Below are 13,861 nucleotides of genomic sequence, written 5' to 3' on the forward strand. Positions count from 1 at the left end.
CCCCTGGTATTTCTGGCCACTGTGTGACACAGAGTGTTGGACTGGATGGGCCTTTGGCCTGATCCAACACTGGCGTCTCTTATGTTCTTATTAGAGGGAATTAGATAAGCATATGGAGCAGAGGTCCATCAGTGGCTATTAGCCACAAGGTATATATAGGGGCTCTGGGGCAAGGGACCTTCTTGGTGCTTGGGGGGGGGCAACAGTGGGAGGGCTTCTAATGTCCTGGCCCCACTGGTGGACCTCCTGATGGCACCTGGTGTTTCTGGCCACTGTGTGACCCAGAGTGTTGGACTGGATGGGCCTTTGGCCTGATCCAACATTGGCATCTCTTATGTTCTTATGTTAAAGCCGAAGAGCCAGCGCTGTCCGAAGACGTTTCCTTGGTCATGTGGCCGGCACGACTAAACACCAAGGCGCACGGAACGCTGTTCCCTTCCCACTGAAGTGGTACCTCTTTATCTACTTGCAATGTCTTGCTTTCGAACTGCTAGGTTGCAGCAATACAAAAATTTATTCATAGGATAACACAATACACTGTACAAACTAAGACAAGCTTGGGCTACATGAAGTTCTTTTCACCCTTTTCCCAACTTTGTGGTGCCCCCTTTGGCCCTGGTGCCCTAAACACTGCTCAATCTGCCCGACTGCACCTGTCCCTTTGAATGTGTGTGGGGGGGAGCTGCTGTAAGGCAGTGCAGTTCCTTCTCTGCCAGGGGCACAGCTGGACCCTGCAGCCTGGTTCTCTAGTCTATAGCTCGCCCGCCCTTCCTGCAAGCAGTTCAGGGGAGGGGTTCCTGGTGGGAGGGGTTCTGAGGAAGTGTGCCTGCGCAGGAAAGTTTATACCTTCAATAAAACTTTTGGTTGGTCTTAAAGGTGCCACTAGACTCAAACTTTGTTCTATGTTTACCATTTGTTTGGGTTCAATTGGGGGGGACGGGACAGTGAAGGAAATAAATATGTCAGACTTGGAGATTGATGGGCAGATGATCCTTAAGTGTGGAATGCCGGACCCTGCATTACACTCCATCCATCTCCTCTCAAGCATAGAGGCGATCTTACAGCCTTTTTTTCTTTGATTGTGGAATGCTGAGAGTAATTAATTGAGACCCTGCCATCTGGTCTCCTCTCAAGCATGGAGACAACTTTACAGCATCTTCTTTGAAGGGGGCAATTGGCTGTGCAGATTTATCTCTCCGGTCCCCAGAACAGAGAGGTAATTCCAGTTTCTACTGTTCATTACATTACATTACACTCTTCTATTATTCCAAATAAGAGATAAAATAAAATCCACTTCTAGGGGATTGGTGGGAATACAGATGTAAGGGCTGAATGTGGTTAGCTTATGTAGTGAGATAAGAAACCAATATCCCTGTTAAGTCCTGGGTAGTCCATTGTTCTGAGTGTTGTAATAACTTGCAGCTCAGCAATTTCCATTTCTAGTCTGTTTCTGAAGTTCCTTTGCAATAAAACAGCTACTCTGAGGTCACCCATTGGATGTCCCGGAAGGTTGAAGCGTTCTCCTACAGGTTTCTCAGTCTTGTGATTCTTGGCGTCAGATTTGTCTCCATTTCTCCTTTGGCATGTCCTGTTTGCCCTGTGTAGAGAACCAGAGGGCACTGTTGGCCTTTAATGGCCTATACAATGTTAAAAGATGAACGGAAGTTGATCACAATCTGAAACTTTATATGGCGCCATTATACATATGGATTAGAAGGCTTCAAGATCTGTGATCTTCAGCCTTCCCAGGCGAGTGATGCACTGAGCCGCAAGCACACATGACATGTTACCTCTGAGTCACATGACAGGAAGAGCTGGAAGTTTGCCAGGGCTGCAAGCAGCACTGTGGGCGCTTTCACACCCACTAAATAACATCCTTTCAATCCACTTTCAGTACACTTTGCAACCAATGTTCCCTCTAAGCTGTGGAGTCCTGTGAGCCAAAATTCTACTTGGTGAGCTGCAGGCATTAAAGTTGTGAGCAAGCAATTAGGCTACTGCATAAATCAGTTTGCTCTGGAGCCACATCCTTCCTGAGCAAACACAAAAATGTGTGAGCTGGAGGCTAAAAAGCTGTGAGCTAACTCACACTAACTCACCTTAGAGGGAACACTGTTTGCAACTGGAGTCTGCTGTGTGAAATGGCAAAATCCACTTGCCTGGTCCTTCCCTTGTGTGTGTGGGGGGGAGGGAGCTTTCCGGGAGTGGGGGTGGGGACGTCACGTGGCAACGCTGTTCTTTGGGCAAACTCTATGGTAAGATTGGGCTCAAACCATAGAGTTTTGCTCAAAAACCAGAGTGTTGCTGTGTGACGTCCCCGGCGCAATGACGTCACTTCTGTCATGCAGGGTCATGGCTGTTGGGGGTGGGCATTCCCCCGCTGGCCAGCTGCTCCCACCAGGGGGACTGGCAGCCCTAAAATTTGAAACTCCTTCATGTAGCATGTGTGAAAAGGTAAGACAGCCAAGGGCAGAAGACTAGCTGAGCACCAGAAGGTGAACTTTTTAAAAAAAAAATTATATTTAGAGCTTGCCTTCCTCTCTGAGTCTCCAGGTGGACTATGACGCAATCAAATGGCACGAGTCACCCAATAAACAATGCAAGAGGATTAGCATTATGAAAATTAGAAACCGTGCAAAGAGATCACTAATAATCCCAAAACAGAATTAAAGGTAGAAAACAGTGTAGTAAGAGCAAGAAATTGCAAGTAGGTAAATAGGTACCACTTCGGTGGGAAGGTGACTGCGTTCCATGTGTTTCGGCGTCTAGTCATGCCGGCCACATAATGACCACGGAGAAGTCTTCGGAAAGGGCTGGCTCTTCGGTTTGGAAACTGAGATGAGCACCGCCCCCTAGAGTTGGCTTCGACTGGCTTTTGAGCAAGGGAGACTTTTACCTTTTACTGAACCATCCCATTATACAAAGTTTGCGTCCAGCTGCACCTTTAAGACCAACAAAGTTTTATCCTGGGGCATAAGCTTTAGCGTGCACTGCTCTCTGGCCAAGCAGGGGGACTCCACAGTCCTCCTGAGGGTCCTCACCCGAGGCAGATAGACCACTGAGCGTGATGAATCTGTTTATGTATATAATGAGGGGGAGACAGCAGCATCCCCTGCCTTTCACAGATCTGGTGTGAGGGAAGAAATGCTACAGCTGAAAAAAGGACTCTTGGCAGGAGAGCAAATCCCGGACCTGTTTGAACACCGACACCAATTACAATTAGGATAATTACAGAATTGAATAGTAAGATTGAGTTTCTAGACACTCTAAATGACTGTGCTATGGAGCAGATGGTCACGGAACCTACCAGGGGAGAGGCGAACCTTGATTTGGTCCTAAGTAACACTCAAGACCTGGTGAGAGATGTAAAAGTGATTGCTCCGCTTGGGAACAGTGATCATAATGTTGTTGAGTTCAACATTTGTATAAATAGGGAATTGGCCAAAAAGACTCACACAACCACTTTTAACTTTAAAAGGGGTAACTTCTCTGATATGAGGGGACATGTGGGGAGGAAACTGAAAGGAAAAGTGGGAAGATCTTGTCTCACTAACCTGTTAGTGTTCTTTGAGGGGGTGAACAAACATGTGGACAAGGGGGATCCAATAGATATTGTTTACCTTGACTTCCAGAAAGCTTTTGATAAAGTTCCTCATCAAAGGCTCCTAAGTAAGCTCAAAAATCATGGGATAAAAGGACAAGTCCTTTTATGGATCAAAAACTGGCTAATTAATAGAAAACAGAGAGTGAGTATAAATGGGCAATTTTCTCAGTGGAGGGTGGTAAGCAGTGGGGTACCGCAGGGATCAGTACTTGGTCCACTGCTTTTTAACTTGTTCATTAATGATTTGGAGTTGGGAGTAAGCAGTGAAGTGGCTAAATTTGCGGATGATACAAAGTTGTTCAGGGTGGTGAAAACCAGTGAGGATTGTGAGGCACTCCAAGGGGATCTGTCAAGGATGGGCGAGTGGGCGTCAACATGGCAAATGGGGTTCAATGTGGCCAAGTGCAAGGTGATGCACATTGGAGCCAAAAATCCTAAATATAAATACACATTGATGGGGTCTGAACTGGCAGAGACTGATCAAGAGAGAGATCTTGGAGTTGTAGTAGATAACTCACTGAAAATGTCGAGACAGTGTGTGACTGCAATAAAAAAGGCCAATGCTATGCTGGGGATTATTAGGAAGGGTATTGAAAACAGATCAGCCAATATCATAACGCCCCTGTATAAATCAATGGTGCGACCTCATTTGGAATACTGTGTGCAGTTCTGGTCACCACACCTCAAAAAGGATATTATAGCATTGGAGAAAGTGCAACTCGAATGATAAAAGGGTTGGAACACTTTCCCTATGAGGAAAGGTTAAAGCGCTTGGGGCTCTTTAGCTTGGAGAAACGACGACTGAGGGGTGACATGATCGAGGTTTATAAGATTATGCAAGGGATAGAGCAGGTAGAGAAAGAGGTACTTTTCTCCCTTTCTCACAATACAAGAATTCGTGGGCACTCCATGAAATTGCTTAGCGGTCGGGTTAGAACGGATAAAAGGAAGTACCTCTTCACCCAAAGAGTGATGAACACATGAAACTCACTGCCACAGGAAGTGGCGGCGGCTACAAGCATGGACGGCTTCAAAAGGGAATTAGATAAGCATATGGAGCAGCGGTCCATCAGTGGCTATTAGCCACAAGGTATACAGGCTTCCTGGGCTGGCTAGGCCGTGCTGGCACAGCCCAGATCGTGACAAAGATACAACCAGGTTATATTTAACTGGGATGTACCATACATAAGGCAGAATAAAGTTTGAGTCTAGTGGCACCTTTAAGACCAACAACGTTTTATTCAGGGTATGAGCTTTCGGGTGCAAGCACGCCTCTACAGATGCAGACTGAAACAGAATTTCATCAAGCCCTACGTACAGAAAGATGGGGGGGGGGAGATACACAGTTTAAAAGTGTTTATATGGAACACTAAGGGGGCTCAAGTGGTTAAGACACTGAACTGCAGGCTGTGGAAGGTTGATAGTTCAGCAGTTCGAGACCTGTGCGCGCTGCATGGCGCAGTGAGCTCCCATCTCTCATTCCAGCTCCTGCCAACCTAGCAGTTCGAAAGCAAGACATTGCAAGTAGATAAATAGGTACCACTTCAGTGGGAAGGTAACAGCGTTCCGTGCGCCCTGGTGTTTAGTCATGCCGGCCACATGACCATGGAAATGTCTTCGGACAGCGCTGGCTCTTCGGCTTGGAAATGGAGATGAGCACCGCAACCCTAGAGTCAGATTCGACTGGCTTTCGAGCAAGGGAAACCTTTAGCTTTACCCTGATGGATGTTGGGAGGAACTGGGGATCTGCAAAGGCTCTGGGTCCTCATCCATCCTGTTGCTGAAATCACTTCAGGTTTGTATGAATGAGCCCCATAAATCAGTCAGCGACTCAGTGCCCATTTCCCCTGACACTCAGGCCCAAACCAGACATGACAGGTATCACCACGGGGACTTGCAGGAATAGTTGCACATCCAGACCCCCAGGGCTGTTTTGGGTCAAAACCCCTCCCCCCCATGCCATAATAAAATGGAATTGTCCAAGAGGATGTTTTTATAAAGGGACAAGAGCTGTCGTTTATTAGAGTTTATTGTCTGCACTATCTTGTTCTTTCCACATTGTTGTGGAAGTTCTGCCATCGGGTCCTTGCATTTATGCGTTATAGTACTGTTCTTACTGCATTGTTTTCTAACTATTAATCCAACGTTATTACACGGTTTATTGTATGTCTTATACTGCTCCTGTTGCATTGCTTCTAAACCTTGTAATCTGCCTCAACTGTCAGTCAGCGAGGCAGACCAGGAAAGGAAAAAAACACAAAGGAATATTGCCACTGAACTGGAAGAGCCCATAAGAACATAAGAACATAAGAGACGCCAATGTTGGATCAGGCCAAAGGCCCATCCAGTCCAACACTCTGTGTCACACAGTGGCCAGAAATACCAGTGCCATCAGGAGGTCCAGCAGTGGGGCCAGGACATTAGAAGCCCTCCCACTGTTGACCCCCCCCAAGCACCAAGAAGACAGAGCATCACTTGCCCCAGAGCCCCTAGCTATACCTTGTGGCTAATAGCCACTGATGGACCTCTGCTCCATATGCTTATCTAATTCCCTTTTGAAGCCGTCCATGCTTGTAGCACCCACCACTTCCTGTGGCAGTGAATTCCATGTGTTAATCACTCTTTGGGTGAAGAAGTACTTCCTTTTATCCGTTCTAACCCGACCGCTCTGCAGTTTCATGGAGTGCCCACGAGTTCTTGTATTGTGAGAAAGGGAGAAAAGTACCTCTTTCTTTACCTGCTCTTTCCCATGCATAATCTTATAAACCTCGATCATGTCACCCCTCAGTCGTCTTTTCTCCAAGCTAAAGAGCCCTAAGCGCTTTAACCTTTCCTCATAGGGAAAGTGTTCCAACCCTTTTATCATTCGAGTTGCCCTTTTCTGCACTTTTTCCAAAGCTATAATATCCTTTTTAAGGTGTGGTGCCCAGAACTGCACACAGTATTCCAAATGAGGTCTCACCATTGATTTATATAGGGGCATTATTATATTGGCTGATCTGTTTTCAATACCCTTCCTAATAATCCCCAGCATAGCATTGGCCTTCTTTATTGCAGTCACACACTGTCTCGACATTTTCAGTGAGTTATCCACTACAACTCCAAGATCTCTCTCTTGCTCAGTCTCTGCCAGTTCAGACCCCATCAATGTGTATTTATATTTAGGATTTTTGGCTCCAATGTGCATCACCTTGCACTTGGCCACATTGAACCCCATTTGCCATGTTGACGCCCACTCGCCCATCCTTGACAGATCCCCTTGGAGTGCCTCACAATCCTCACTGGTTTTCACCACCCTGAACAACTTTGTATCATCCGCAAATTTAGCCACTTCACTGCTTACTCCCATCTCCAAATCATTAATGAACAAGTTAAAAAGCAGTGGACCAAGTACTGATCCCTGCGGTACCCCACTGCTTACCACCCTCCACTGAGAAAATTGCCCACCTACACTCACTCTCTGTTTTCTATGAACTAGCCAGTTTTTGATCCATAAAAGGACTTGTCCTTCTATCCCATGATTTTTGAGCTTACTTAGGAGCCTTTGATGAGGAACTTTATCAAAAGCTTTCTGGAAGTCAAGGTAAATAATATCTATTGGATCCCCCTTGTCCACATGTTTGTTCACCCCCTCAAAGAACACTAACAGGTTAGTGAGACAAGATCTTCCCTTACAGAAACCGTGCTGAGTCTGCCTCAATAGGTTTTGTTCATCTATGTGCCTACTAATTCTTTCCTTAATAATGGTTTCCACCAATTTACCCGGTATCGACGTCAGACTGACTGGCCTGTAATTTCCCGGATCTCCTCTGGAACCCTTTTTAAAGATGGGAGTGACATTAGCTACCTTCCAATCCTCAGGAATGGAGGCAGATTTTAAGGAAAGATTACATATCTTTGTCAGGAGATCTACAAGTTCACATTTGAGTTCTTTCAGAACTCTCGGATGTATGCCATCTGGGCCTGGTGATTTTTCAGTTTTTAAGTTGTCTATCAGTTTTAGGACCTCCTCTCTCATCACCTCAATCTGACTCAGGTCTTCCAACACCCCTCCTGAAATCAGTGGTTCTGGAGTGGGCAAGCACTTCTCATCTTCCACAGTGAAGACGGAGGCAAAAAATGCATTTAGCTTCTCAGCCATTTCCCTATCATCCTTCAATACTCCTTTTACCCCTTGGTCGTCCAAGGGCCCCACTGCCTCCCTGGCTGGTTTCCTGTTTCTAATGTATTTGAAGAAAGTTTTATTGTTGGTTTTTACGTTTTTTGCTATATGCTCCTCATATTCCCTTTTTGCCTGCCTGACCTCAGACTTGCATTTTATTTGCCATAGCCTGTGTTCCGTTTTATCAGCCTCACTGTGACTAGCTTTCCACTGCTTAAAGGAATTCTTTTTACTTTTTACAGCCTCCATTACTCTGTTTGTTAACCATGCAGGCTTTTTCCTATACCTGTTTGTGCCTTTCCTAACCTGCGGAATATATATTTTTTGAGCTTCTAGGATCGTAGTTTTAAATAGATCCCAAGCTTCCCCAATTGTTTTGACCCTTTCTACTTTTCCTTTCAGTTTCCTCCCCACGTGTCCCCTCATATCAGAGAAATTACCCCTTTTAAAGTTAAAAATGGTTGTGTGAGTCTTTTTGGCCAATTCTCTATTTGTACAAATGATGAACTCAACAACATTATGATCACTGTTTCCAAGCGGTGCAATCACTTTTACATCTCTCACCAGGTCTTGAGTGTTACTTAGGACCAAATCAAGGATCGCCTCTCCCCTGGTAGGTTCCGTGACCATCTGCTCCATAGCACAGTCATTTAGAGTGTCTAGAAACTCAATCTCTTTTTCCCGACTAGAACACATATTGACCCAATCAATGTGTGGGTAGTTAAAATCACCTATTATTACACAGTGTTTTTGTCTAGTTGCTATCTTTAAGGCATTCATCATTTTATAATCCTCCTCTATCTTTTGATCTGGTGGGCGATAACAAACTCCCAGTGTTAAGTTTCCTTTTGGCCCCCCTATTTCAACCCATAGAACTTCCAGAAGCGAATCCAATTCACTTAGCCTCTCAATCTTTCTAGACTTTATACCCTCTCTGACATACAGAGCTACCCCACCTCCAACCCTTCCCCCCCTATCCTTCCGATATAATATATAACCGGGAATCACTGTGTCCCACTGATTTTCCTCATCCCACCAAGTTTCAGAAATACCCACAATGTCTATTTTTCCCTCCGACACCAAGCACTCCAACTCCCCGATTTTACCTCGGACACTTCTAGCATTTGTATAGAAACAGCTGTAATTTCCCTTACAAGTTAAGCCTGCATCCTTCCTCTTGCTATCTCGAGTCGTTGTCCGGCAGTCCATGTCACCAGCCATGGCCTCTGTGGACAATTTCAATCCACCTCCCTGTAGAAAAGCAACCGGTACCCCCTCACCTCTCTCAGATGAGCCAACCCGAACCAGAGACTTTTCATCTCCTGTCGGCTTTCCCCCAATATTCAGTTTAAAAGCTGCTCTGCCACCTTTTTGATTTTAAGTGCCAGCAGCCTGGTTCCTTCTCGGGACAAGTGGAGACCGTCTCGCCTGTACAGCTCCCTCTTGTTCCAAAAAGTATCCCAGTGCCTAACAAACCTGAACCCTTCCCCCCTACACCATCGTCTCATCCACGCATTGAGACTCCTGATCTCTGCCTGTCTCTCCGGCCCTGCGCGTGGAACAGGTAACACTTCTGAGAAGGCTACCTTGGAGGTCTTTGCTGAAATACTTATTGGAGGATAAATCCTCCGCAATATCAAGGAATGTTGCTAAATTTCTTTTTTTTGCATTTACAAAGCGCAAGCACCTCCTTAAAACTTCTTATGATGTCTCACTTCTGTAATGCTTTGGTAACCTGGGATTGTCTTGTTTGTTCCTGTATGCTGTGTGATGGGTCTCTGACCGTAATAAACTCTGATGATGAAGGCACTGTGGGTGTGGAGGTATTTGTGAATTTCCTGCATTGTGTAGGGGGTTGGACTAGATCAGTGATAGCAAACCTTTTAGAGACCGAGTGCCCAAACTGCGACCCAAAACCCACTTATATATTGCAAAGTGCCAACACGGCCATTTAGCCTGAATACTGAGGTTTTACTTTAGAAAAAACAACTCATACATTAACTTAAGATGATCCAAACAAAGTAAGGTAAAGCAATCTCACATGCTTTCATTGACTTAAAATTATTTGGCAGAGAATTTGACACTTTAACGATGGTCTGGGCCTGGCTGGGGCGATGGCACGCGTGCCCACAGAGGGCTCCGAGTGCCACCTCTGGCACCTGTGCCATACGTTCGCCACCACTGGACTAGATGATCCCAGAGGTCCGTTCCAACTCTATGATTCTAAGGCTGTCTTGTTTTGTGTGCTGTTTATTCTCTTAGAAGAGTCATTCACAGTTTTGGAGTTGGCTGTCATCAATGTGCGGTTGCTCAATTACTGTTGGAAGCCAGGCAGTGTGCATCTCACACCTCTTCTGCAGTCGCACCTTTGGATAACAACTGGGCTCCAGGTTCAGGTGGGTAGCCATGTTGGTCTGAAGCAGCAAACTTTATTCCAGGTTCAGTTCACCATACAGACTGTCCCGTACAAAGCCCTTCACGGCCCAGGACACCCCCCCACACACTGTGACAGCTGCACTTAACTGAACAAAGGTGCCAGCCTGCAAATGGCCACGATCCACAGTGGCCCATAGGTAAAGGTTCCCTTGCTCGAAAGCCAGTCGAGTCCGACTCTCATCTCATCTCCGTTTCCAAGCCGAAGAGCCAGCGCTGTCCAAAGACGTTTCCGTGGTCATGTGGCCGGCATGACCAAACACCAAGGCGCACGGAACGCTGTTCCCTTCCCACCGAAGTGGTACCTATCTATCTACTTGCAATGTCTTGCTTTCGAACTGCTCGGTTGGCAGGAGCTGGAACTAGAGACGGGAGCTCACTCCATCATGCGGCACACTCGGGTCTCGAACTGCTGAACTACCGACCTTCCACAGCTTGCAGTTCAGCGTCTTAACCACTTGAGCCACCGCAGCTCCCACCTATGACACTGCTTTGCCAATACAGGTTTCCAAGGCACAGGAACTTTGCTAGATCCAGATGGCTGGCAACCCCCCGCTGACCTGACTGGCACCCAGAACTCTGCTCCTGATGCTCGTCAACAAGCATTTGGATGATCTTACAGCTGGGGCTCTGCTGGGGTGGGACTCTGGGCCCACCCCCCTACTCGCGACTACCTCCTTCAGCACGGCGGGCCTCTGATTAGGACAGAGAGACCCCTGAAGGATTCTGCGTGCCTCACGACAGCCCCTTTTCCTGGGCCCCGTTCGCCGTGCGGTTAGAGGCCTGCTGTGCAGGGTACGGGCAGCTCTGCCTGCTGCTGGCCAGAGGCGAGGCTTAATCTGATCCCCAGCTTCTCCCATGGGGGCGAGTTGAAACCCCCCACCCAAGAGCTCTGGGGAGCAGATAAGGGAGTGAGAGAGATGCCATATTTATTATTTATTTATTTAAACATTTATACCCCGCCCTCCCCGCAAGCGGGCTCAGGGCGGCTTACAAGGGGCACATGCCCATATATAAAACCAGATAAAGCAATAAAATCATATATAACAACAACAATAACAATAACAAAGTGCTTTTGGTAAACAGATGGTCTTGAGTGGTTTGATGGCATCTACAAATCCTCCCCAATGGGGTGACACTGTCCAGCAGATGGTTAAAGCCAGTCCCGCATTATCAATGCCACGCGGTTTGTGGCGGAACTTCCAGGGCGATTCCTAGTCCCGATGGTATTGCTACCGTTGGTGGTGGTGGCAGCGGCGGCCCCTATGCAAAAGCCTGGCGGAAGAGCTCCGTCTTGCAGGCCCTGCGGAACTGCACCCCTTCTCGGAGGGGTGCGGTTGCTGCCTTAGGGCCTGCCTCCCCTGGCCTTAGTGCGGTGGGAGCCTGCTACTGTAGGGTATCTGTGGCCGGAGCGGCCTCGCTTTCTTCCCTGTGCCTCTCCGTCTGTTTGCATGAGGGGAGTCAAAACTCCCCCCTGCAGAGATCCTGTGAGCATTTTAGCCTCTTCTTTGGCATGCCACATTCCTCCCTACAGCAGAGGGTGCAGTTTCCTTTTTCTCCCCCCCCCCAATTATGTTCTGTGTGTCAGGAGCAGGAAGATGCCCCCTGGATGGCTGCCTCCACGTGTGGCAAACATGGGCACCATTGGCAGACCACTCCCTGACTGGTGGGCATCAGCTGTGTTGCTGTGGTCTCAAGCGCACTTGCTGTGCACTCCGGAGGACCCAGGAATGGCGTTCTCTTAGAATTCCTCTTCTATGCTGAGAGGGCACAGGGTACTGACCAATGCTCCCTCTAAGCTGTGGAGCAAAAATGCTACTTTGTGAGCTGCTGGCATTAAAGTTGTGAGCGAGCCATTTGGCTGCTGCATAAACTAGTTTGCTCTGGAGCCCCATCCTTCCTGAGCTGAGACAAAAATGTGTGAGCCGGAGGCTAAGAAACGGTGAGCTAGCTCACACTAACTCAGCTTAGAGGGAACACTGGTACCGACTAGCTGTGCTGGTGCCATGCGGGGAGTTAGGAGCAGGCTGCTGTCCCCTGGGGAGAAGTTTGCTAAGACCTCCACCCCCCTTCCCCCGAGGAGGACGTGACTGTAATGATTCCATGTTTTGGTGTGTGTGTTCCTTTAAATGTTTAGTTTGACTGCAGTAGTAGGAGAAGAGTGATAGAGGGTGACAAGTGTGATTTGATTGGCTGCTGACTAAGAGTGTGGGAGGAGGGGTGTCTGGGAGGATTCTGTCTATGAGGAGATTCTGTGATATGAGAGAGACAAGTATGGAAGCGTTTCGAAGAGAGTCTGTGTGACTCTGAGAGTTATGAAGGATTCTGTATGGGAAGTTTGAAGAGAGAACATAGTCTGTGTGACTATAGAATTCTGAGTCTAATTCTGTGTGAATAAGACCCACAGTTTAGTCTGTGTGACTAAGAGAGTGATTCTATTCAGTGTGAATAAAACAAAGAGACTAGCCTGTGTGGCTATATATATGAGAGAGAGTATACTGAGTGTATAAGCCTGTCAGAGTGGAGTTTGAGAGACTGTTTGTGGCACCAGTTATATTTATAAGTTCCTTTCTTCAGCAACTGTTCAAAATAACCAGAAACCTATTTTGTTCTTTATTAAATAAATCAATTTTTGTTTAAACTTATCCCAGAGATCAGTACAATACTTCCTCAGGGCCACATAGTCCTCTGAAGTGCCCAGACCCTAGGTCATACTATCAAAAGAGAGAGAATTGGAATTTTTAATGCCTGGTGGCAGCAGAAAACTACCAAGTTTATATACACAGAGAGTGTTTAAAGGTAAACCCGTTTCCCCTATAAGTGAGGATGTCACCGTGACTAAACAGGAATCCAGACTCCCACCACTCCGCTTCCCATTCCAATAGAAATCACAGCCTGACTTGCATTCTCAGGCCTTGACTTCTATTACAACACCGTCATTTTCAACAGGAACCTTATTTTCATGATTGAAAATACATTTTTAAATCAAAAATAGCCAAGTCCTTTCTGCCATGTCTTTTTACCGTAAAGGTAAAGGTTCCCTTGCTCGAAAGCGAGTCGAATCCGACTCTAGGGTTGCGGTGCTCATCTCCGTTTCCAAGCCGAAGAGCCAGCGCTGTCCGAAGACGTTTCCGTGGTCATGTGGCCGGCATGACTAAACACCAAGGCGCACGGAACGCTGTTACCTTCCCACCGAAGTGGTCCCTATTTATCTACTTGCAATTTCTTGCTTTCGAACTGCTAGGTCGGCAGGAGCTGGAACTAGAGACGGGAGCTCACTCCGTCATGCGGCACACTCGGGTCTCGAACTGCTGAACTACTGACCTTCCACAGCCTGCAGTTCAGCGTCTTAACCCCTTGAGCCACCGCAGCTCCCTTTTTACCGTAAGCAACAGCAATTGATATTCAGAGGTGTTATTTAATGTCCGAACCTCTCTTTACAAGGGAGACATAATTCACAAAAGGGACAATGTGCTGCAAGGGACAAAAGCGGCCACCAATACCCCCAGCTCCCCGTGCACGCATGAGAAAGCAGCATGCTCCCACAAGAGAAGGCCCTTGCACACCTCCCCAGGAGCATTTTCAGGAAGCACGGGGAGACGGTGGCTGCCCTCCCAGGCAGGCCACTTTGGGGCTAGACTTGGAATGACTCCCTTCTTTGC

Source organism: Gekko japonicus, unplaced genomic scaffold, assembly GCF_001447785.1.
Source record: "Gekko japonicus isolate JY-2015 unplaced genomic scaffold, Gekko_japonicus_V1.1 scaffold3609, whole genome shotgun sequence".
Lineage (NCBI taxonomy): Eukaryota > Metazoa > Chordata > Lepidosauria > Squamata > Gekkonidae > Gekko > Gekko japonicus.